At 43.7% G+C, this 25,356-nt stretch overlaps 1 protein-coding gene across 2 annotated transcripts in view; it reads left to right on the top strand.

The window, feature by feature from the left end:
* The first annotated feature begins 339 nt into the window (after positions 1 to 339).
* The window catches only part of LOC138304559 (E3 ubiquitin-protein ligase RNF14-like), a 68,691-nt gene continuing 43,674 nt past the window's right edge, over positions 340 to 25,356 (top strand). The window contains exons 1-2 of one of the 2 annotated variants that reach the window (XR_011205590.1): positions 346 to 467; positions 6,741 to 7,075. The gene's annotated coding sequence lies outside the window, so the exon portion shown is untranslated. Of the gene's footprint in view, positions 468 to 6,740; positions 7,076 to 25,356 lie in introns of those variants that run through there. The other variant, XM_069244718.1, reaches the window with a different exon arrangement.

The following is a 25,356-nucleotide window of genomic DNA, read 5'->3' as shown; positions in this document are numbered from 1 at the left end:
TCAAAAATAAGTGCTGGTGCTCTGCACTAGAACAACAAGCACAAATTAAGCACTGGGCCCGTCCCGCGCATGTTCCGCACTGCGGTAAGGCCGGGATGCGCTTTAGTCGGGTTAGGGAGGGATGGCCCTGCATCCTAATGGGTCGATAGAGAGCCTCCAGGTGCTGTAAATTGAGGAGTCGGGGGTCCCTTTCACAAAAGACTGACAGTGCTCACAGGGGTATGGTCCCCCTTACAAGTATCACCAAGTGTTCTGTGCCCTTAGTCGATGAGAAACTGTGATCTTACTGATATGATTGTGGAATCCTGTTTTTTTGGTTTTCAAAAAACCGACGTCACCCGGAAGAGTTGCTCTCTGTTTACATCAGCTCACAGTCATGTTATCAACCACACCCGCTCAGAGCACAAGCTTATTCTGGAGAGCTGAAAGCGAGAGAACAGTATACGCTGTGCGCCGTCCTCCTCCAGGTACTTGTACTTTAACCTACTTATCTCCTATGGGAAACTTACTGAAAGTAAAACAAACCGGTCCTTTCTAGTGTTGGCCCGTATTTGGGCCAGCCCACCCTGCAAGGGGTTTAATAAAGGTCGCCCCTCCTCGTGGGCCGGAATGACCGCACCGGAGATGACGTTGCCGAGGGCTCATATGGGGAAACGGGCATTCTGGGAGTGGGTATGAGTTTAATAAAGCACCTGTTAAAAGTGAACTGAGTCAAGCGTCGTCATTACAGCTCACGTCCTTAAAGTCCTGTTCCGTGTATTACCAAAAGACATTTAAAAGTGCTCAATGAGCCGAAGTGCACTGCGCACCACACGGGCAGGCAGAGCCGTTCATATATTTAACACTTTAGGCTCGCCATGATCCAACAAATGGGTATGCACGCACTCTCTGCCGGCACAATACACGGGCGAGATTCACGTCTCTGCATGTAAACAGCTCAACAGTGAGTTTGCTCCTTGGAGGTGTAAATACGATGTTCATCATTGGGCAGTATTGGTTTTGGCTAAATCGCGTCTTTTAACCCAACTTCTGCCAATGATCAGAGGCAAACCGTGTATGATATAAAAAGCTATTTCTTTCTCTTAGTTTGCAACGCTCATAAATTATACTTGCGTTCCAAGTCCCCAAAGTTTTCTTTTCTCTGGTGTGGAAGTTGGGGCCCTTGGGTGAAATACAAAAGCAGTATCCGAACTAAGGTTCCCGATGGTAAGGCAACTGCCGGAGAAGCTGAGGTACCAAAGTTTGTATGGGCAAATCGTAAAGAAAAGGCAAGTGTACGAATAAACTGATGATGTGGTTAAAATGACCTTTATAGTGCCGGTTGACAAATGCAAAATAATTCAAGAGTAAGCTGCTCCAAGCCCAAGCAGGACCTAGCAATTGGCAATGCAAGTGAGAGGAGACTCCCCTTTCAGGGTTTTATATTTATTCCCCCTTAGAGGGATGACCAGCCTCCACGAGCATGTGTTGAATGTATCCAATGAAGGGCCAAGTACCCCATTTGGGTTAGTTTCTGATGGTGTGAAAACTTCCCCCATTCAGTAATCTACCTGTGTCTGTAAAGTACCAGATGACCGCACTATCCCACCTGGCCTCACCAAGACAATTCTATGTCAGGACCGGAGGCTTCGGATTATGCTTCTCTTAACTTTACTGACAAACACAGCAGCCAATAAACAAACATTTTTTCCAAAAACTACATTTCCCATGAGCCTTAGCCCACCAATCATAGCACGATAATGTCCGTAAATAGCTCAAACACCACAGTCCTTCCTCTTTCTTTGCTGCTCCAGCAGCCAGTTAAGTCACGCACGCTGCGCTCTGTATTTGTTTAAGCTATTTAGGGAATTATCGGCGCGTCTAAGTTTGATTGCTAATGTTTTCGAAGTGCGTTTTAATAAGTGTTATTGTATTGTTTTAAGGAGCTCTTGCTCCCTGTACCATTGCAGTGGATTTGTGGAGTGGGAGCAGGCCTTAAGCAACGAGCGTTCGCTCGTGTTGGAGGACGCAGTCCTCTTTTGATGCCCATGCGCGCGCGCGCACCATTTCCCGATCGGAAGAGTTTTCCGACCGGCTTGGTGCGACGCGAGCTACGCACTGGGCACCTCGTGCAATTTTGTGGCCTCAGAGCGCCCGTAGGGGCTGTAATAATACTGTCTGAGCCTGGCTCAGGAGGCTTTTTATTATAAGACTTAAAACTTTTTTAATATTAGGACAGGTGGCTCCCTCCACTATGTATAGATAGAAATACAGTCTCTAACTGTTACACCTGTCCAGGGCGCCTCCCCCTGTTAACTCCTCCTAGCAGATCAAAATTTTATAATCTAAGGATGGCGTACTACGCCGAGGAAGAAGAGCAGTATGAGCAACTGCAAGAGAATCCTTCCGAACATCATATGGAGGAAAGACTGGTGGAAGCACTTGGTTTCCATGTGCAAGATTCCGTGAATTGGGCGTTAATTCAGGCTCTCAAGCCATTTACCCAACCTCTATCTAATTTTGCTAGAAGGGAATTTCTAGGCGAAGGTAGTCAACCTCGCAGGCAGACCGGGGAGTCTGGTGAGGTGCTGGATCTTAACGTACAGCGCTCAAGTGGCACTTCCTCTGCGGAAATATTGTCTCAAATGGCAACTTCAGTGTTGCGCGAACATGCATATGGAGGTCTATTGCCTCCTCAAAGCTCACCTTCCTTCCCGGTGCAAGCATCATCACAATCTAGCTATCACGACCCGTCATCCTCATAATCGGACTCAGATGGGTCGCAGGTGGATCCCCAACCGCGCAAAAAACGGAGCAAGACGAAGCATGGCGCTTCTAAAGAGGACGTTAGTCAAGGCAAGAACCTTTTATTCTCCCCGGAAGATATCATCCATCCTCGCTCTACCGAGTGGGTTCCTCATCAAGAGGTTGCAAACTATGTGCAGGACAGGCTGCGCAAAAGCTTCGAGAAGGAAGTGCGCAACACTCTTAGATCTGAGTGTCCCCGTCCCTCCCTACTGGGCAAGGTAGCAGACACACCAGAGCTGGATCCCAACATGGCATCCTTCCTCCGCAAATTCGCTAAGGATCCAAAGAAGGGCCTAGACCGGGCCTGGAAAGGCTGCCAGGACAAATTATTAGATTTATCCGGCCCGCTTACAAAAATGTTGGATTTAGCGGTAGAATCCAAAGAATCCGAAACCCCTCTGGATACGGAAGCTATTCTTCAATGGGCCCAGAGGGCCATTTGCCTTTTAGGCAACGCAAATTGCGCCATGTCAGCGGAGCGCAGGCGGTCCTTCCTGATTCGCTTGGACCCAAAGCTGGCCGAATTGGCCATTAACGAAGCCGGACCGGCAGCTAATGGAATGCTCTTCGGAGAGAAGTTCATCTCCAATTTAAGCAAATATGTGGCTACATTCACAGCTCTTGATAAGGCCCAGTCTAACATAAAAAAGGTATTCAACAATACTCTTTTTCTTCGGGCCGGACGCTTCAGGGGTCGAGCGCCGGGCCGAAGATTCCAGAACCCCAGATATGCTTTCCAGGGTAATAGAGGAAGTTATTCAAACCAAGGCAACTTCTATCCCAATCGATACAGAGGTCGAGGTAGAAATTCAAGAGGGTACCGGGGAGCTAACTCCATTCAAGACAGCACTAACTCAGGTGAGAATCATTCTTCCCTCAGAAGTAATATTGGGGGGCAGAATTGGTCTGTTTCTTCCGATTTGGGAATCCATTACGCAAGATCCTTGGGTTTTGCAGACGGTTCAGGGTTTCCATCTAGAGTTTTACGCACCCCCAAAACAATCAAACCCTCCCACGCCCCTCCTTTTTTCCCTCTCAGATCGCAATTTCATAAAAGAAGAGATTCTTTCTCTCATTCAGAAAGGGGCGGTGGTGGAATCCTCCCCTCATCCTCGAGGTTTCGTCAGCACTATCTTTTTGGTGCAAAAGAAAGGCGGCGGAGCCAGACTAGTCCTGAATTTAAAATATTTCAATTCCTGGATGGTGTATCGCCATTTCAAGATGGAGGGTATTCACCTGCTCAGGGATCTTTTGAGGGACAGGGACTGGATGGTTCGATTAGACCTCAAAGACGCCTACCTCTCAGTTCCAATATTCGCCCCACACAGACGCTTCCTCCAATTCCAATGGGGTTCCCAATGGTTCGAATTCAAAGTACTTCCGTTCGGCCTATCATCAGCACCCTGGTGTTTCACCAAACTCCTCCGACCTGTAGTGCAATACTTGAGAGAGAGAGGAGTACGTCTGATTATTTATCTAGACGATATTCTCATCATGGCCCAGGAGAAAGATCTAGTGCTGATTCATCTAAATTGGACAATAAAATTGCTCCAGGACCTCGGGTTTGTCCTGAATTCAGAGAAATCCAGCCTGATCCCTTCACAGAATATGGAGTTTCTGGGTTTTCAGATAGATTCCTTAACGTCATTACTGATTCTTCCAGTCAGCAAACGAAACCTGATCAAGAAGGAGTTGAGGAGAGCGCTTGCCTCTCCGACTATATCCTTGAGGACTTTAGCCCGCCTGGTCGGTCTTTTAGCATCATCCATTCAGGCGATCTTCCCGGGGCCTTTACACTACAGGGCACTTCAGAGGTTGAAGATTCGTCACCTTCAGAAGGGTCTTCAGTATTCAGAGTTGGTTTCCCTCTCAGAGGAAGCCAAGATAGAAATATCGTGGTGGCTGGATCACATGGATGCATGGAATGGCAGAGCGATTTTTCCCTCCTCCCCAGACGTAGTGATAGAGTCGGATGCCAGTCGTTGGGGCTGGGGAGCCCGGTGCGGCCGGGTGGAGACAGGAGGCCGTTGGTCCCCGGGGGAGTTATCCTATCACATCAACTGTCTGGAACTCCTGGCAGGATCTTTCGCCATAAAATCCTTGGCCCCTCGCCAGGCTCATTGCTGCATCCTTCTGCGGATGGACAATGTCTCCGCAGTAAGGTACATCAATCGCCTAGGGGGAACCAGATCTCGTCTCCTAGCGGAGATAGCGAAGGAATTCTGGCATTTCTGCCTCAATCAGAGGATTTCGGTGATAGCGGAATACATTCCGGGCAGCATCAATACAGCTGCGGATTGGAATTCTCGCTTCCTCCGGGATGGCAGCGATTGGATGCTCAATCGGAGCATTTTTCAAGCGCTGCAATCTCGTTGGGGGACATGTCAGATGGATCTTTTTGCTTCGCGTCTGAACAGTCAAGTTCCCTGTTTCTTCAGTTGGAGGCCGGACCCTCAAGCGAAGGGGACGGACGCATTCATGCAAGTATGGCCAAGAGTCCTTCTCTATGCCTTTCCTCCCTTTGTGATGATTCCGCGCGTCCTGGCACAAGTGCGTCGCCAACGTTCGGAGATCACTCTTGTGACTCCCTGGTGGAGTGCTCAACCATGGTTCCCTTCCACAATGAATCAGTCATGCGACCTTCCGGTGAGAATTCCGTGGTCGGAAGGTCTTCTATCAGACCCATCGAGCAGCTTTCATCCATTGGTGATACAGGGTCTGTTAACCCTGATGGCCTGGAGACTTTCAGGCGACGATGGCAAGTGCCGGGAGTTTCGGAATCAGCATTGTTTTTCCTATCCCAATCTTGGGCCCCCTCCACGCACAAAAGATACGAACAAGCCTGGAGGAAATGGTTACGTTGGTGCGATTCAAGGAGTGTGGATCCCCTGGGGTCAGAGATTCACGTCATAGCCAATTTTTTGTCGGATTTGGCTTCCCAGGGTCTGGCTTATAGGACAATTAACAATTGTCGTTCAGCCCTTTCAGCCGGTCATCGACACATCCAAGGGAAACCGGTAGGTGAACACCCTTTGATTTGTAAGTTACTTAGAGGTATCCGTATGGTAAAACCACCACAACCAAAATATTCCGCGTTGTGGGATGTTAACGTTATTTTACGTTTCCTCGGGATCTGGCCAGACAATGAGGAGCTACCCCGTAAACAACTGTCTGCAAAATTGACTATGCTTTTATGCTTATTATCTTGCAGAAGGGTGTCGGATGTTAAAGCTCTGGATCTAACAGGTAGAGTATTCACTCCTACTGGGGTATCCTTTTCTATTTCCAGACGTACAAAAACCTCATCCAAATGCATTTCTTACCCTTCGTTTCCACACAACAAAAAGTTATGTGTTGTTCAATGTTTGAAGTGTTACGAAGAAGTCACACGAGATTTCAGACAGGATGTTTCAGGGCAACTGTTGATTTCATTACAAAAAACGTTTAAACCTGTATCAACAGCAACGTTAGCCCGATGGGTCAAGTGGCTTTTAGCCGAAGCAGGCATTGACATAAATGTGTTCGGTGCTCATTCAGTTAGAGGGGCCATGGCCTCCAAAGCCTATGCGACAGGAGCCAGATTGGAAGACATCATGGCTGCAGCTGACTGGTCCAATGATTCTACATTTAAGGTTTTCTATCATAAGCCTATTGTGGATGTGGTATCGGAGGTGGTAAACAGACTTTGAACTAGCATAATCCGAAGCCTCCGGTCCTGACATAGAATTAAAAAATTTCTAGCTATCGCGTCAAGAATTTTAGATTCTATTAAGGACACGGAGGCGAGGATTATCCCACCCAGTTTTTTAGCTATATTATCAAGATGGTTAAGGTTTGATGGTCATTTAAGTCAATAATATGAGTATGATCAATTGTCATAATTTTTAAATAATGAGAATGATGCCCACCCATGATACTTTGATATTAGTGGTTGTGTTTTTTCGTTATTTCAGGAAATCCTAATACGACTTCATGAAGGATATCAAGGAAGCAGGTGTTTTGAGTTCATCTTCCAGTTCGGGAGATCTTCATTAAAGAGTTGGAAGGAGTTCTAGATCAAGTTGGCAAGTTCGCATGTTTGAACTGTTTCGCAAAGAAAGAGGAAGGACTGTGGTGTTTGAGCTATTTACGGACATTATCGTGCTATGATTGGTGGGCTAAGGCTCATGGGAAATGTAGTTTTTGGAAATAAAATTTGTTTATTGGCTGCTGTGTTTGTCAGTAAAGTTAAGAGAAGCATAATCCTCGCCTCCGTGTCCTTAATAGAATCTAAAATTCTTGACGCGATAGCTAGAAATTTTTTAATTCTGCTTTCAGTTGTTACTTACCAAGCGCTAGCTGTGTATTGGGTCCCCATAAAGTCGGTCTGTGCTCTAATCTGCAAGAAGAAGATGCTCCAGAACCACTGTTTCAATCCTGAAGTCCACTAAATCGCATGGCTCTCCCTCGACGACCAGCAGACAGCCTCTAGTGCTCCTCAAAACCCCACGAATGCTGAGGAAATCCTGAAGTCCTGTTCTTGAGTTATGGTGCAGCAGGCCACTTCATGTGCCTAGGAACTCACATTTGGACATTTAAAAAAGAAAAAATATTTTATGTTTATGGACAGACCATAGTTTTGCAAAGGTTTACATGTTGGAAATCATTGAAAAAAACACAGAATCACGGTAGGTTGGGCACAAAAACGGACATGCACCTCTTTCAAACCTAGAGCCTTTTTGCTTCTTGGCACAATCCACTGGAACAACTTACATTTATCATTTTACATCAAGCCACTATCTTGCTCTGGGATTTCAAAGTCACAATCCTCGCTTAGGGATTGTAACTTTGTGCCCAGTAAGGGGTGCCTGGAGGAGCCCGTTCCCCACTATCCCATTTTAATCAAGACCTGTTGGGTTATTCAGTAATTCTGTGTGTCTGATATCACAGCGGTCTGGCATCAGGGGCGTTAGTCATTCATGTCGACATTTCCACCCATTCCTCAAGGTCGTCCCTCTTCCTGTCATGTGTTGGATTGACAGTAATTGCCCTTTACACACCGCAAAACTGGACTTTTTAACCAGTTTGTGCAATGCGCAGCTTCAGACACTCAAATAACCACAGACAGATTTTATTTCAATTTGTCCGGGTATCCCCTTTCAGGCACAACAGTCCATTTCAATTTTACACCTGTCCTCTTTTTATTTAGGATTGACATTGCTAAATAATACAATTTGGTCAGCTTCGTTTTAGTGAGCAACGGGATCCGTAAATGTGATCTTGGATTAAAGCACTTGATGGCAGCAGAGCTTCAGTCGTTTGTTGTGATGTCTCACAGGTACCATTAGTGGGAGGAGTAAGACAAACCTCATTTTGGTTCCTGTAAGTGCAGCTCAGAGGTGGCGATCTTTATGTCAGAAGTGTCTTTGGCCAGCAGATCCGCATCACCACCGGTTGTTTTCTTACAGACTTGTCTGCCAATGAACATTGATGGAGGCCGGGAACTGAGAGCTGTTCAAGATCAGGAGCATTTTACAGTCTCCTATTTATGGGTAAAAATATTTGGACTGGAGGTACTTATTTTGGCCGAGAAAAACACAAGGTGTCCCATTCCGTTGAGGTGGTAGTCCTTTTCCAGGCCTCATTTAGAAGCATGAGGCCCATGGAGTTACTGTGGACCTTCCATGTTTTTGCTAGAGAATTTGTCTACTGAAAGTGGCAAAATATAGGGGGGAGGGGACAGAGGTGGAATCTGAATCATAATTAGTTATCCCCCTCAGTAATTTCTCATTCCTCATGAATTCTCAGAGTTCGACCCGGAACTTCCGATAATTCTGCACTCCGGTGTTGTTAACTTTCAGTGTGTGAAATTCACACCCTTTACACAATGCTCCTAATAAGGTCACTTTATGTACTTGTGGCAGTGACTCTAGCTAAACTGTATAAACCATCAGAAAGTTAAAATAAAAGTAGCGGTACTCAGTTCATATCAGTTCCCATTTGCTTGGACCTCTGCTAGCAGCAAGGCCTCACCTGATCATTGGATTGCTGGTATTCCTGATTAGTCATAGGCTTTCTTTTTCAAGCATCTTCACCCGGCAGAGGACCGTGGACTCTGGTTTCCGATATGACCGTGCTGGTGTTTTTGAAAACAATACCGTATAATCTTGAAAACATTGTTTTGCGATAGAAAGGGTGTCTATTTCTTATAGCTAATATAGCTAGAATTTCCAAGAATATGTATTAACCTACAAAATATGTAGTGAAATATTACCAATTTCTTTAGATAACTATTATATGACTCAAGGACAAAGGACATCTCCGGCCCTTGATTTAATTTAGGAAATCTTACTGCCCAGTAGCAAAGCCTTAGTGAGCCTGTGATCTGTATTAGGTTACGCGTCAGGTTAATTTTGATATTGATATTTCCTATGTTCAATCTTTTTTATTGAAAAGGAAATAACTTCTACAAACTGTGTGACCACATTTTATATAGCAAGTAAGAAAAACTCAAAATACAGCCCCAGACTACCCATGGACCACATCTGGAGTAGCCAGTAGCGGAGACCACCCTGGCAATGCCCTTTAGTACTCCTGGCACTGACCATGATATCCTTGAACTCGAGGCTTTTGAAAGCAAAGGCGGGAAAAGGAGAAAAAAATTGTTCTCATAGCCCTGTAAACGTTCAGTAGTTTCCACAATTTGCTTCTCTCCTAGTTCCTCATCTGTAAATAAGGGGCAACTCAGGCGCTAAAGGTAGGACAACAGTAGTATTAATCTTATATTGGTGGCTGCAGCTGTTGAGCACCAGCACTCATTTATGAGACCAGATTTTTCTTCATCAGAGTTTGACCTAGAGTCAGACAAAGGCAAAAAAGATATAACGGAAGGGAAATGTAGGGAAAAAGTGGGACAGGAAAAAACCAGGATTAAGAAAGAACCTTTAACAAGCATTTGCAATTGAATGGGTCTCGCATTATTTGCTTTGTAAATTCCTAAATGGACTTTTCTTGCCACACAAATTAAACGTGAAGTGTTAAACATTAGTTGACATTAGCAAGCTGATTCAAATCGCCATTAGCGCGAAGGGGAGAGTAAAAGAAGTTCGTTCACAGTCAAACGTATCGGCAATCATGCAATTATCCATGTAAAAGGGTCAGTCTGCAAGGTGGGACAAACGTAAAACATTTACCAATGATAAGTGATTTTTGAAAGGCAAGCGCACAAACGAGTGAATGTGCTGGGTGTGAGGTGGGTGTGGTTAAAAGCTCATAATTTTTACAACAGGGCAAAGCGCTTGTGTGCTCGACCTAAAAATGAGGTAAAAAGACAGGTAGTCTAGGGTGGCAGAATAAAGGTTGGAAGTGAAATTAAGTATAGGCAGCCTTAACGTTTGGTGACCACAGCATTCAATGATATCTCGGGTAGACTTGAGAGAAAACTTTGGGCAACCCACTTTCTTTTTTTACAACTTAAACTTGACAACAGTTCAACCACGTGATATCATTGGGGAGCGGGTGAAAAGAGGTTCAGTGTCACTTTTCCTTCCCTTGGTATTTTGCTACATCAAAGTCTATGCCACTCCCTTGCTGGTGGATTTTTTTCACGCCTCATCATGCCACTTGCAATGGTTCGATTAATCTTTTGTAGCAATGCCTGGGCCGCGCTCACTTGTGTAAAATTGTGTGCTTTGCCCTTAAACCCGACTCACACTCTTAATAGGCATCTGCTGGATGCCACTTCATTTAAGGACTGTGTGTATTACTAACTTTATTTTTACTCCTCGCTGAATCGCTGAGACTCATAACATAGTCAGGAAAAGCAAATAGTTTGTTCATTCCTCCTTTTCCTACTGGCATATTGAAGGAGGGATTATTTAGCTCTTTCAAGATTTCCAAGTTTTTCAAGTACAGTTTCCTGCTAGCTTGACTTTCATCCAAGCTCCTTTTAGAGAGAGTAAAGACATCAGTGACCTTCAGTAATGATGGCTGTATTGTGAATTGAACCTCATTGCACTGAGAAACTATTTACCTCATTTTTAGTATCTCTTCCTCATGCATGGCTTAGAATTGCTGAATCTGCAAATTACTTGCATCCATTTTTCAGGCTCAAATATTACCTCAAGCTTCACAGCAGAGAATATGGTTCAGTATCAGCATTCTATGAATGCCTTCTGGCATCTTCAAAGTCCACCATCCCTAGCTCTGAGCATCCTATTCAATATTGTGGTAGTCGACTTTTAGAATTTTGTTTCAGCGTCTGTTACCCTAGTTTCCAGGACCATTATGCTAATGAAGAGCAGTACAAGGTGTAAAGACAGAGCTTCTTCTTTGAATGCTCACATTAACATTTGCAAGAGCAGGATTGATTTGGGAAAGTGGTGGTGCAGTGTCTCCCCACCCTGTCGTTAGAGAACTTGGTGATCATTTTTAACACACAGCACTCCTGGAGACTGAAGGACTGATGTGGCCAAGAAAAGCATCAAAGATAAAGTTTTTGATTGCTTCTCCCATTAGACAGCCATCATGTTTTGCTTGTGCCTATCCTATAATCTGGTGCACTGTGTGCACTCTAACAAACTAGCTGGAAGTACCATCTACTGCACATTACCTGTTTTCAGCCAAGTTATATTGTACCAGAACACCCCAAAGTTACTCAAAATGACGAACCACATCACTTAATTCCCATTACGTCTGAGACTGAGTTGTACAGACTTTCTTCCAACACCTGTTCTAATAATGAGGAGCTCCATCAAATCATCACTGTTTTCTCTTAGCAGCAAAGTAGCAATAAATCTCTCTTTCCGAGCAGAACCATTCCCTCCCCCCACCAGAGGAGATCTGGTAGATAATTATCACACCATTCCCCCTAAAACTGATGGCCCTCTTTTTCTAGGGCATGCACCTTCCATTATCCACAAACAAATTTATCTACTTCCCCCACTAATAAGCTCTTCCCTGTTTTGCTTACTTTTCAAATGCAGGTAAGCAGGTAAACATCAGATTGAGACTGCTGACATAATTATTGCCCTACATCCTGATCTCTTGCGGCTAATGGACACATGTATCTGTGAATTATTACAATCCATCTTGAACCTATTACACTTGCTGCATATTACTTGCCTTCACCCAGGAGGCAAGGCTTGATTAGGAGCAGCCATTTACAAACATTTTATCTACTGCAAACTCTTTAAGACAGAAACCGTCCCCATGTTGCATTGCCTGGTTGTGAAACTCAACTCTATTGCATTATCTTATACCTGAATCAACAGTATTTATCACATACATGGCAATCTCATCACTTTCATTGAGCAATGAAAAAAATATATCTCCTCTCCTCGCTCTCACTACAAGAACAATATATTTCAATCTGTATTCCCCAAATCTGAATGATCCTTCTACCTCTATATTTTCCTTTATTTTATACAATGAGCAGATTCAACGTTACTTGAATACCATGCACATCAGAGGTTTGCCCTGTGTCTCGCTGATCCCAAACAATTTGCCTTCTGTTAATGACCACATTACAGTTGCTTTGTCGGCCCACTGCCAAATTCCATTCTCCGGATCCTCCACATCCTCAACCTATGAGAATCCATTAAGGAATACCAATTGGGTGTGATACAAAGAGCCTAAATATTACCAATGTTACCTAATGCACCTCTTCTACTTTCCCTCAGTTTTTATTGATTAAGAATTGAACAACCTCATTGCCACTTGTAATGATACTATGTCTGACATCATAAAAAATGTTCACCCCGTCAGTGAAAAAAAGACTGAAAAACAAAAAATCAGTACGCTGATATGCTGGAAAGCACAATGAAGAAAATTAAAATACTAGAACAGCACACAACATTGAGTACCAAACCCATTCACATCCAATCTAGACATTTTTTTTTTTGCATGGAGAAGCTACAAGAAACTTACCTCAAATTTACACTTGCTGCTATGTAACACCAACTAGAGTTTGCCTAACACTGTCCAAAAACCATTTTAAAATAGTACAATGTGCTATCCTACTAATCCATCATCCAACTGTGTTCTGTAAGGATCCAGACCACACATGTGAATACGTTGCCTGGCTTTTTGACACAAAGTCAAAAGCATTCAAACCTCCCTTGATTCACGTCCCAACAAGACCTTTCCCATCATCTACAGAAAACCTCCAAAAAACTAGTGCCACTTTAAAGTGATATGTCAGATGAAATATAGTAATAACACTTTCACCAAACTCAAACCTTCAAAACACTTCTCTGAACCTATCCCTGCTATTGATAACACGTCCCGATCTAGGTACTTTACTTACACAGGGACTCATTTTAGGCCAATGAATCTTTTGACCCTGATTGGAGACATCTCTTAAGACGAGATATCTATTCAGCATTACAATCAATAAATCAATAACCTCATCAATATTCACAATAGCAGTTGGATCAACTAGTTAATAACATTAATAATAATCAAATATACCATGACACTTTAGTCCAGAACAACCACACAATTTTAGTAAGATTTAGGATATTTAATTCCCTATTTATTACACTCTACTAGCAAGTTTATTAGTCTCAATACCAACAAACACATAATCAGTGTAACAATATGGCAACTTGAATAAGACTTACGCAAAGCAAAGATCATGAACATTAGAACAAAGCATGACGTCAACATGAATCAACTTTAGCAGAGTATCATTAGTACAGTATTCAACAAAGCAAAGATTCAGTTGTTTGTCTATTTGCACCCAATTTAAGGAATCCCTTAACTAACTCCGAATTAGCATTAGCATGTTGGGCTTCATGCAAAACAATTTAGCAACACAAATTTAGAAAATATTTAGCTATGGTCTCTGTCAATAGAGCAGTTGGTACCTAGAAAGAAAAGGCAAACAGACAATTACAATTTTATCATCATATAGTTACCCTCCATAATGGGTCAGCATACAGAGTCAGTCTTCGTACTCAGGACAGCAGTTGATTTGCCATCAGCCAGGATAAAACAGCAAGGTAGGGCAAACTGCTCTTCCCTCATAAGGAGGAGAAGCAGGTAACGGGCGAGGCAATAAGGATAGTTCAAAGTGTCAAACAGCAAAGGCTAAGACAGAATATCAGAGTAACAGCAAGAGTGTCCCTCTAATGGCTCAGTAAAAGGCGCGTAATGGCTAGGTAATGGCGGGTTTCTTCTTGTGACACATCGTTAAATTGAATTTGCCAAACAAGTCTCTAATTTCCATTGGTCAATATTTGGTGCATCGTTATCTCTGTCCAGTAATCCGTTGATCACCTTACTAAAATTTTCACCTAAAATAGTTCTCATGCAGCTTATTGGCTCCTGTGATTTACGTCTTCAACGGGTAGAATGTCAGGTAAGAAAAGTTACACTCGTCACTCCAGTCAGTAGTTCCATTGTTTTCCCTTGGATTAGGCGACCTTATACCTGTTGCGAATTACACTGTTGCATTCGGCAAGAATGTCTCATTGAGCAAGTCAGGTCTCATGAGAAAGAATTTACCACGGTTACACACACATCTCTAGCTTCTGGAAAAGTACAGTTTCATGTCCTTCAGGAAGACAGCACATGTTAGAAAAACACAGTTAATATGAGACCAGGCAGCTAGGCCCAGACCCTTGCTAACGAAGGCCTAGTGATTAACTTAGCAACCTTAATACATAATTCATAATGCTAGTACAAAATCATACATTAGTACATTATTAATTCATTATTAGTCACTTTCATTAATCATCGTATATATTGGTGGCCACTCTCCATGGGCACATTTCAAATGCGCACATTAATTTTCTTCTATCACGTTTTCTATGCAGGTTCATTATACATTATTTTGCAAGCTTTTCACGTTAATAATAATTATAAAATTACACTCCAACCCTACCTTCACTAAAGGTCTTTGTATATACCTTTTGTATTTGTTTATTTTTTTAATACATTTGTTTTAGCTTTTTTAATAAACAATTTAGCAAATACAACTACATATATGAGCGGGTCAATCTTACGTTCCATTCTTGTAGAGGTCATACCAGTGTGTATCCCTTATATGAATCATTGTTACAAATACCTTTAGAAGGGCTCCGTATTATATATCTATGCCACATGACAATTATAGCTGTTCAACAACAATCGTTTGCCAGCAGCATCCTTGTTCCAACCATTCATACCCAATCTCAAGTAATTCTGTGGTGTTGGCCTGGCCTCTAAAAAACATCCCTTGAGAAGAGTCCATACATCCCTGTGTTGTGAGGAAGAAGGTAAGCAAGAGGAGTACACATTCACTGTTTCACTACAGTAAATTAAGGGGGTTATTCTAACTTTGGAGGAGGTGTTAATCCGTCCCAAAAGTGACGGAAAAGTGACGGATTTACCACCAGCCGTATTACGAGTCCATTATATCCTATGGAACTCGTAATACGGCTGGTGGTATATCCGTCACTTTACCGTCACTTTTGGGACGGATTAACACTCCTCCAAAGTTAGAATAACCCCCTAAGTCTGCAACCTGTTCTTTCAACTGAGGTATGGTACCCCTTCCTCATCTAATGGCCACCCTCCTCTTCACCATCAAGGACGAAAGTGCAGCAAACCTGTGAATTTATTTATGGGTGTCACATACCAGAACAAGGCAAGAATCGGCAAGTTATCTAATGGATGTACTATCATCTTAGGTAAAGTCCAAAATACCTCCTCCCAGAATTCCCAATTAGTGGGCAAGCCCATGCTAAGTGGAAGTAGTCAGCACTGTTATACCTCTGCATGATAGTTGGTTCCTAGCCCTTATGGGTGAAGTACAGCTGCGGCATTATCTGCTCTGTACGGAAATTTAAAATGCACAAATCAGTTCTGTTTAGGGAAAGCTTCTGAGTTTGGGTACCATAATATGGCCATATCCCATCGGTGATATTACATCCTAGCCCCCTTTCCCACAGTCTTCTCAACCCCTTCCAACCATACCACGCTAGCTTCCGCAGTCGTATGATAAAGTTGTGTTAATAATCCATGAGCCTGTAACGGCCTGCACCGCTGAAAGCGCCAATAATGCCGGAAACCCAGCAAAGCCCCCGACAATGTGTGCATCATAATAAAATATAGAAAAATATCCAGAGGTGATGTCCTTCTCATTGTTTAGATAATTATCTCCCTGCATATAAATCACGCACCTTGTGAAATCCCAAGGTCACCAGATGCCTCTGTGCCTTTGGTTTATATGTTACCGCTATCAGTGGATTGTTAACAATAGGAAGCAAGAGGCAGTGTAGTCTATCCAGGCTGTACCATCAGCCAGTGAGTGCCAAGCATACACTGTGCATGGCACAGTGCTGAACAGCAGTCCTGTAAGAGGGCAGAATCCAGTGAAACAGATGTTTAGCCTGGGACACCCAAAAAGACGCACAAGGTTGGCAACACCACAACCCCCCCACCTCCCAATGGAAATGTCACGATGGTCCGGCTTACCTTAGGCCACTTCCCAGCCCAAACAAAGCTTCAGAGTATTGAACGGACTTAAACAATAAATGCCTTAACTAATGACTGGTATATTTATAAAAACATAAAATAAGCGAGGTAAAAATATAATTTCTATGACTGCTATTCATTCAGCCATGGAAAGAGGGAGCCCCTTCTATCCGTTAGCTTGCTGCTGTATTTTAAGACCCACTGGATCATCATTCTCACGAAAAGCCAATTCCAGTCATCTATGTATTCTAATGCCAGATGTCTAAATGGACGATCACATCAATCGAACGGATACTCTGCCTGTTGTCTGGTAGCATTCGGAGTTATAGGAATTATGTGAGCCTTGTTCCACTTTCTATAAAATCCAGAAAATACTCCAAATCTTAAATACTCCCTCACCAATGGGGAAAGATTTTCGGACGGATCTTTAACATATAGCATCACAGCATCTGCATGTTCCCACACAGCGAAGCAGCTAAAAAATGTGAGCCGTGCTCCCTAGGTCCGGTGCAGAAATGTGCTGCCTTGCACCATGTGCACACCATTGCACCATAGTGCAAAGGTGTCTACGTGAGACCAGCATAGGTTTTGTACTGGAAGGATATCGTTTGAGTACAAAATACTATGCTTCCAGTAATTTAGACACTTGTTCTACCTTGCATGTGTGCTGTGCAATGCGGCACATATGCAAAGTCGGAAAAGAAAGGAGAAATCAATGCATGTTTTTCATGTTTGCGCCTAATTGAATTGGGAGTTATTTTCTGACGCTAAACCTTGTCTATTTTTTTTTATGTAAATAGGTTTAGCATCAGAAACCTCTGGTGGTTGCATAGGAACGCCCATGCACCACCAATGATACATCCTCTTTGTGCTAAGTCATGCAAAGCCGTGCTATGAGCTGCTCTGCGCTACTTTGGAGTGATTTTCCAGTGCTAAACAAGTTTAGCACTGGAAAGCAAATTAGTAAAAAAAGATTCAACATTGATATGCTTCACTTTTGTGATGCAAACACAACACTAACACTTAGTAAATGTGCCAGATCTGAACAGTCAGGGATGTAAAAGACTTCCAACCACCCTGCTTCTGCACCTGGTACTCTGCCATCTGTGAGCCTACCTTGCCAAGTGGTGCCACCTCAGTTCTGGACCCTTGGAAATGGGCCTAAGATCCGGCAGAACCAACGCATCCACTGCTGGGAGAGCAGGATCCACACCACGTCTGCTACATGGAGCAGAACTGACGCATCACCTCTACTGTATGGGTCGGAACCAACATAACAACTTGTATTGCTGCATTTTTGGACCAGCGCATCACCTTTGGAACCACTACTAATCAACTCTCCCCAGTGCAAGCTCCTGGTATCCCTCGTTGATGACTGCCTTGATGACGATGCTATCGGAACTGACGCATCGCCTCAGCTGCGCAACGCATCTCTGACACTGACCTACACATCACAAACCCCGTCACCAGGGTCCTCAAAGGCACAGTAGAACCTCTCACTGCAGCCTCACCATATCTCTGAACCAGCACAGCGCATCGGCTGCATGACACAGCTTTGTTTCAGATCCACACAACACTCTGCAACCAGGATTTAAGGTACTTTGGTTCAGCGGGCCTAAATGGGTCCCTGTAGCCAGCTCGGCTGCCATTGATGTCAGCCTGAATGTTTGAACATGTTCTGTTTGGCACGACTAGATATTTCTGGTTTGCACTTCTTGCTCTAGTGCATTTTTTACAGTTTATTCTTTTAAATTCAGAACTCAAGCTCTACGTATCGGATGTCTGTCTTTTTTATTTTGTTTATTTTATTAAATTACGTTCTATTTTTCTAATCTGAGGTGGAACCTTTTTTGTGGTGTTTTCACTGTTTTACTGATTGAAGTGTTGCACAAATACTTTACACATTGCCTCTACGTTAAGCCAGACTGCTCTGTGTCAAGCTACCACAGGGTGAGCACAGGTTAATTAGGGTTTGCCTGACTCTTACTCTGACTAGGATTATGGTTGCTACTTGACCAGGACTCATATCCCAGTCAACCAACAACCCAATTTGTAACAGTTATGGATACACAATTTGGTGCTTGGTTACACACCTTGGTTACTTTTATGATAGCGCTGGTCCATAGACCTTCCCCAAAGCATATACTGCAGCACCACAAACTTATATTGCCACAACAGGGAGTCTAAAGCCTTATGAGCATCATGCAATACTGTCACCAAGGAGACAGAGACGTATGTTATTCAAAGTGGACCTACCAGGAACAAGTTTGGACGGCTCAAGTAAAAACAAGCCTCTCATCAGTGGCTGCAGGCTCTTCAATTTTAGCAAAAAGTTTAGTGTCAAAATTTATGAGCAACACCAACGATAGGACGAGTAGTCAATGGCCTGCTTGGCAGGAATCAGCAATAGGGTTATAGCAGCTTCCCTTATGGTGGGGCAGTATCCTCTTCCCTCTAGCTTCTCCATACAGAGTCATTAGACAAGGAGCCAATATTTTAGAATACTCCATATAGGACTCTCTAGTCAGAACATCCATACCAAATGCCTTTCTGCCCGGTACTGTCTTAATAGCATCCTTAATTTCCTCATCCATTAGTGGTTTATTCAGGAGGTCCTTTACATGTTTCCAACCAAGCAGGTGTGATCTCAGAAAGGTACTCGAGCACTTGATCTACACAGTTCTTTGAACACATTGGCATCCTAACAAACCAACTCAGTAAATGTCTTCCTTTCACCGAAGTCTTACTGAACTGTCTGAAGGAAAGCAAAGTCTCTAAACTCATAAAGAAAACTTATGCTGACCCAAATGGCCTCATTACGTTCCTTGTGGTCTAAGGCTTCACTTCCCTCACTAATGTTCTTCTGATCAGTGTTAACAATCATAAAAACAATTCAAAAGCGACAGTGATTTGCAAGATAAATTTTGTTCATGACTCAGCACTCTAAATTGATCGTATCGCAAGATTACATTTAGTGCCTTAAAACACCCCTACCTGAGTAACCCAATATTCAAAACAGATTGCAGCACTGAAACTGGCATGCTGTTAATCATAGATTAAGCCAAGCACATCCTTGATGATAGGGACTAGTGCCTATTTATTCTCTTTTGTCTTTTGGTTGTATTAAACGAAATCAACTGTGACATCTTAACTCAATCTCTTAGAGACTGAATGGGGATAGAAATCAAGATCCTAAACCCATTTGATTGTTCCCTTACAAAATAACAGCAGTAGATCAGAATATGATATGCATTATCAAAACCTGTTCTTTTCTTCTAAGGTGTCCCTCACAGTCACATCCCCGTACCTGTGTTGTTCAATCTGTATTTAAAACTATTTCATCACCTTACAAAGACTAAGGTGTACTCCGACATGTGCTCTTGATAACCAATGATACCAGAAGGTTTCCTCATGAGCCAATTTCACTCACTAAGTGTAGACTCTGGTAATCGTCCAAAACTGGTAACTCCTCATCACTTAAAACATAATCCTTGCATAAGCTGATTTTTCCTTATGTGACCCCCTCGTTCCTTCACTTCTGCCTAAAACCAGCTTGATGCTACCAAAATCCTAGCCTGTAAGCCATCAGTGATAGCTCAAAATTCCTTAGTGTCATTCTTGGCAACTGTATCATTCTTTACAAACATGTTAACAGCATGCACAAAATTACTTAATATCAGCTAAGGCACATTTATGGAATAGCACCCTTCACCCATGTTAGGAGCCTGGTCTTCCATAGACTCAATTATGCTAACTCAGTTTTTACTGGAATTGCCTATATCCATCTTGCCCTCCTAAAGCAGCATTAAATGCAGCAGCCCGATTAGTTTTGAGGGGCTAACAGTTTGACAATCTCACTCGGAACTCACTTTTTTGGGATGGCTCCCCTTTGACAGAATATGTACCTATATACCACCCAAATTTAGTTCACAATCTCAACAACTCTGCTCCTTTTCTCTACCTGGCCAGGAAATTCAAATTCATCTCGGTCACCACGTAGCTCCAATAAACTGCTCCAGGAAATCCGAGCTTGCAACAGAAAACCTTTCCTCACTCACAGTTTGGAGCTCCACCCCTCCCTCCATCTGCACCATTGCATCCTGTCCCTCCTTCAGAACACCTACTCTTCAGTCAGTGCTGGCTGTCCTAAGGACTTTACTGATACCTAGTTTTGTCACGCTCTAGGTTACCCTGATTTGTCTCTTTCAATATATGCATTTGAAGAATACCCCCTACAGTACTGATGAAGCGGGAAATGAAGGTTTTACATTTATTAACGCGTAAACGTAGTGTGAAATAATCATGTGTGATTTTAACCGAACTAATAAAGATTGTACGGGGACAAAATGTGCCCTCAGAGTAGTTTGCCATCATTTATAAGCGTGCTTTATATAACGTGGTGTATTAGAATTGCACTAATCCGACATAATCATAAATGTGTGCTATGATTTGCTTGTTTGAAATGCTTTAGCTTAGCATAACTTTAGCGGAGGCTTTGGCCTAGTGGCCTGGTCTCACGGTTTAGATGCTCGTATTTTTCCAATGTGCTATTAAACGTGTATTTTTGCTTGAAGCTGTACTTTTCCACAGAAACCGTTCACATGCTTATCTTAAGGTTTCGTGCCAGCCTGGCATATTTTCTCTTTACTCCAAGGTCGATCTGCAGGTGCGGACAATGGAAGCTCTGAAAGTGAGTTAATTGGCATAAAATGTTGCAACTTGCGTACCCATCTCCAAGGATAATGTATGCTTAAGTAAAAGCTTGAGAACTGTCGTTTTTGATTGGACAATTTGAAGCTAACCTATGAACCCTCCAATGGAAGACCCTACTGGATTCGAACTGTTATCTATAAAACCCAGGTGCACGAGAGGAAAGTACCCTTTTACTGGACATCCCGCCATTTTGTAGACTTCGTAGCTATTATGGCCCACTTTGCTGCGACGCCATTTTGAAAGAGACTTTGATGCTTTCTCTAATCGAGAGAAAGAGACTTAGATGATTCTTGCCCTAGAGACTTTAACTTCAACTTTGATCCCTTGCATGAAGTAGTAGTCTTACCTTGCCGCCGTGAGGCAATTGCCCCGTCCACCCCTGCCCCTTTTGCCCCGTCCCATGCTGATCGAAACGGTACCCATGCTGATCGAGAAACGGTACCTGTGAGACGAAGACTTCCTTGATTGCTGATCGTAATTGGTAAATATGAAAGGAAATTGTAAAATTGCATTGTGTTTCTTTTAGGTAACCAACTGCTGATTTTGATAAGAGCCCTAGTTAGGAGTTTTCTAAATTAATGTTGCTAAATTGTTTTTGCATGAAGTCCCACATGCTGATGCTAATTTGAGGTTAGACGAGGATTCCTTTTGTTGCACGATGCAATTTGAGACCTTGTTATGCTGACTAAATGTATGCAATTAGTTCATTACAGATTATAGTATTAGTGATTTGCATTGCTATTATCGAATGCCTTGTGATTCAAATGCTACATAGACTGCACTTGTTTCGCCGTTATGGACAGCTATTAATGTTCATTTATGTTTATCATTTGGTGTTGAGACACATCTATATCGTGCTAGCTTTGTTAATATAGGGAAATAAATTCACTAACTTTGAATAAACTGGTGTGGTTATTCCTGACTGAAAGGTCAGGGTTCGCAGAAATGTATTCCGGATTAATTGTTAAGTGTTATGTCGATCAAGGTATTGCTTATGTTCGTTATTGACTATTGATTTGATGCAATCAATCGATTAAGAGTACAGAGAGTCCCACTTAGTCAAAAGATTCATCGGCCTAAAGAGCGTCCAAAATACAGGCGAATTACTAGTACGGACCGCTCTATCAGTAGATGGTAGCAGAGGACGGTTTCGTCTTTTGGGACCCCGTACTCTTAGAGTACATGGTGTTGAATTAACGGTTACGCATTTTGAGACCCCACTCGAGAAGTTGAATTAGATTTTTCTTGGGTAAAACAGATTGACAGAATGATGATGGGCTAGGTCCACCGCGACTTTCCCGGGATCTCGGAGCTTGCGAATGGAGAGAACGGAGGTGTGGATTCGGCGTTGGCGGTACTAGTGATGGTATGAGTGAAGTTAGGGTTTTGCGCTTGCACAGCTTATTGCCGCAGGTTGGGTGAAAAGGTTGCGAGGAATTTTTTCTTTTTAGAGGATAGCGGAGGTGCGACTCCGAGTGTAGAAGTAGAGAAGTCGTCGAACTTCATAGAAATAGCGGAGGTGCGACTCCGAGTGTGAGAGTAGGGAAGTCGTCGAACTTCATGTGCGTGTGGCGCTTTGTGCATAAAAAGGTCCACGTGGTTGTTGTTGTTGAGACGGGCCCTGCGAGGTCAAGAGACTCCGGAGTATGTTGATCCATGTTGTGGTCTGGGCGGTTTAGTAGGTTGATCGGGCGTGGTCAACGAGTCGGTACGTGTGTTAGGGAGTGAAAGAAACTTCGACTTCGGGCTTTGACAAGATTCTAAGTGCACTAGAATAGATCACTGACAAGTTGAGAGTAGGTCTGCGGGTCAGATTTGCTTGCGAACGTGGGGACCGAGAAAGACGGAATAGCGGCCGAGGCTAGTGAAAGGTCCCTAAGGTCCTGAAGCGATTGTGTTACCCTTCCTGTAGTAAACCGACAGATCTGTTTTATTTTTGGTAGCTCGCGATACATGCAAGAAGTTGTTACGAGAGGAGCTGAGTGAAGGAGGACTAGCTGCGAGGCTTTGTCAGCCGCAGTGTGTGTGAGTGTGACGTCACTAGGAGCCGCGCTGGGATAGGTTGGTTGCAGAGAAGGGTCGCGCACGGATTGGACGCAGTCCGTGGGACTCGATTGGAAGGGGAAAGGCAAGCGAAGAGTATTCCGGGAATTAAAGTCACCTATTGATTACAAACTTTGTGAAATAAAAGACGAGAAAATGAAATTCTTTAAAGCATTCAGGAGCGCGATGAAGGGGGAGTCTTACATTAAAGCGAGCGTAGGAGAGGAGACGCCACCCGAGGGTACACCAGCTTACATTGTAATGGAAGAGAAGGGGGTAGCTCCGTGTCTTTGGCTAAAGCAATGGCACAAACTGACAGAGAAACATGGGAGTGTAGCGTTCCCGATACATGGGACATTCAATATAAGGATTCTAGAGAATTTGAGATTCACGATGTACGACATGAAGGTGCCTCCAAGGCCAGCCCAGTTTGAGGCTCTAGCAATTTGGGAACTAATGGCCAGACAGCAACAGCAGAAGAAGTTTGAGACCAGGATGAGAAAGGTAGAAAAGACACTAGCGGATGCTAGGTGGGATAATGCACAGAAGGTGTGGAGGTCAGATGTATTGCAGGGGATAAAATTGTTCCCCGCAATTACTAAGGAAGAAGAGGAGACAGGTAAGAAAGCCACCTGTAAGACAGACAGGAAGTGTTCCAAGGATAGAGAGGATGAGGAAAAGTTGAGAAGAGAAGAGGAGTTAGAGGATGAGGAGTTAATAATGCAACTGCTGAACGACCGTCCACCACCTTATGCGGAGGATGGACAGGGTCCAAGTACCAGTTCTGCCCCTCCGGCACCGGTACAGAACAGTGAAACCCAGAGTTCAGGAGCGTCATCGGGATCTAAGGACCCGAGTTTATTGTTCACCCCGCAGATACCGCAGGTTAGGAGAATATATCCAGATGTGCCCATGTTGAAACCAGCAGAAAATTATCAGTCGCAGGTCCCAAGGTATTACAGCAGCGACAATAGTATGGGAATGATTTTAGACCCAGCCGCAATGGGAGGACAGAATGGTTACAACCCAACAATGGGACAAGCTGAATCAACTCAGTTTTTGATGCCCCAGAAGCAGATGCAGGGGGGAAACGCACATGCTCAGATGACGGGGAGTCAGATGGGCATGCCGGCAATGATGACCCATGGTGTGGGCATGAACATGCCACAGAACATGGGAAATGGACAAAACCCAGATGCGATATCACTACCCATTACTGTAGGTCCACCGGTACCTTTGTATAGTCAGCCTAACTTAGGTATGAGCGGTCAGGGATCAATGCTGCAGAACGGGACAGAAAGGAGGTGCATAGAAAACACTCCAGGGATAACTCCGATAGCGGCTCAGCCAAATGGATCTGGGTCCTTGATGGAGTTTAGTCCCGTATGTGCTCAGTCGACACTGGTGAGGTCGAGCCCCCCACTGATAATACCTCTAACATCGAACACTGAAAAGTTGCCGCAACCATCAATGGCAGTCGATGTGAATGCTACGCTGATGGGGTTGAATGCGCAACAGCTGACACAGTGGTTCAACAGTCTGAATTCCACACAAAGCTCAGCCAGTGGGAAGGGAGAAGATTATATGAACAGGATGAGGCTGAACATGGAAGCACAAGAATTGGTGGAAGGGACTATGGGTGTGAATAGGTTAGAGTCCTACTCGGAAGAGGAGCTGAGGTATCTATGTCCAAAGATTACGAAGGAAGTGAACAAGGTACATAAAAGCTTGCAGGAAATAGCTGACAAAAATGGGGTTGACATAAACAAGACAAAACATCTGAGCAGGAGCTACAGGCTGGATTTTGGGGCCACAGATTTTGAACACATGAGGTCAGCAGGTATGAAGGCGCACCTTAGAGAATTGTTGCAGAGTGCACAAGTGTGGAGGTGCTTAGACAAGTGGGAAAGCAGGTGGGTAAAGAGGAAGGAAAAGAGGAGGGACAGTGCTACAGAGCACAATGAGAAAAGACCACAAAGCAGCGAGACAGTAACCATGTTACCAATGAGGGAGACAGCAGGGGGAAAATTAATACATGTACCATGGCACAGGAGTGACATTCAGTCTTTTACGGACGATTTTCCCAAACTGAGAGAGAAGCCGATTGAATGGTATCAACAGACTGATAGGTTTGTGAAGCTTGCAAAATGTCTCTGGGAAGACCTGAATACTCTCTTTGAGATTGTGGTTCCGGCAGATTTGTGGGAAGATTGCAAAAGAGCGGTAGGTTGGCCGACAAGTGAACCAGAGAGAGACAGGGAGACGGGTGCACCATCACCTATAGTGATGAGCTTGTACTATAAGGTGATTGAGCATTTGAAGACGAAGGTACCCGCGAAAAACGTGGATTGGCAGAAGATCGATCGAACTGCC

This window comes from Pleurodeles waltl, chromosome 7, assembly GCF_031143425.1.
Source record: "Pleurodeles waltl isolate 20211129_DDA chromosome 7, aPleWal1.hap1.20221129, whole genome shotgun sequence".
Lineage (NCBI taxonomy): Eukaryota > Metazoa > Chordata > Amphibia > Caudata > Salamandridae > Pleurodeles > Pleurodeles waltl.
This window is presented reverse-complemented; position numbering and strand designations above follow the sequence as displayed.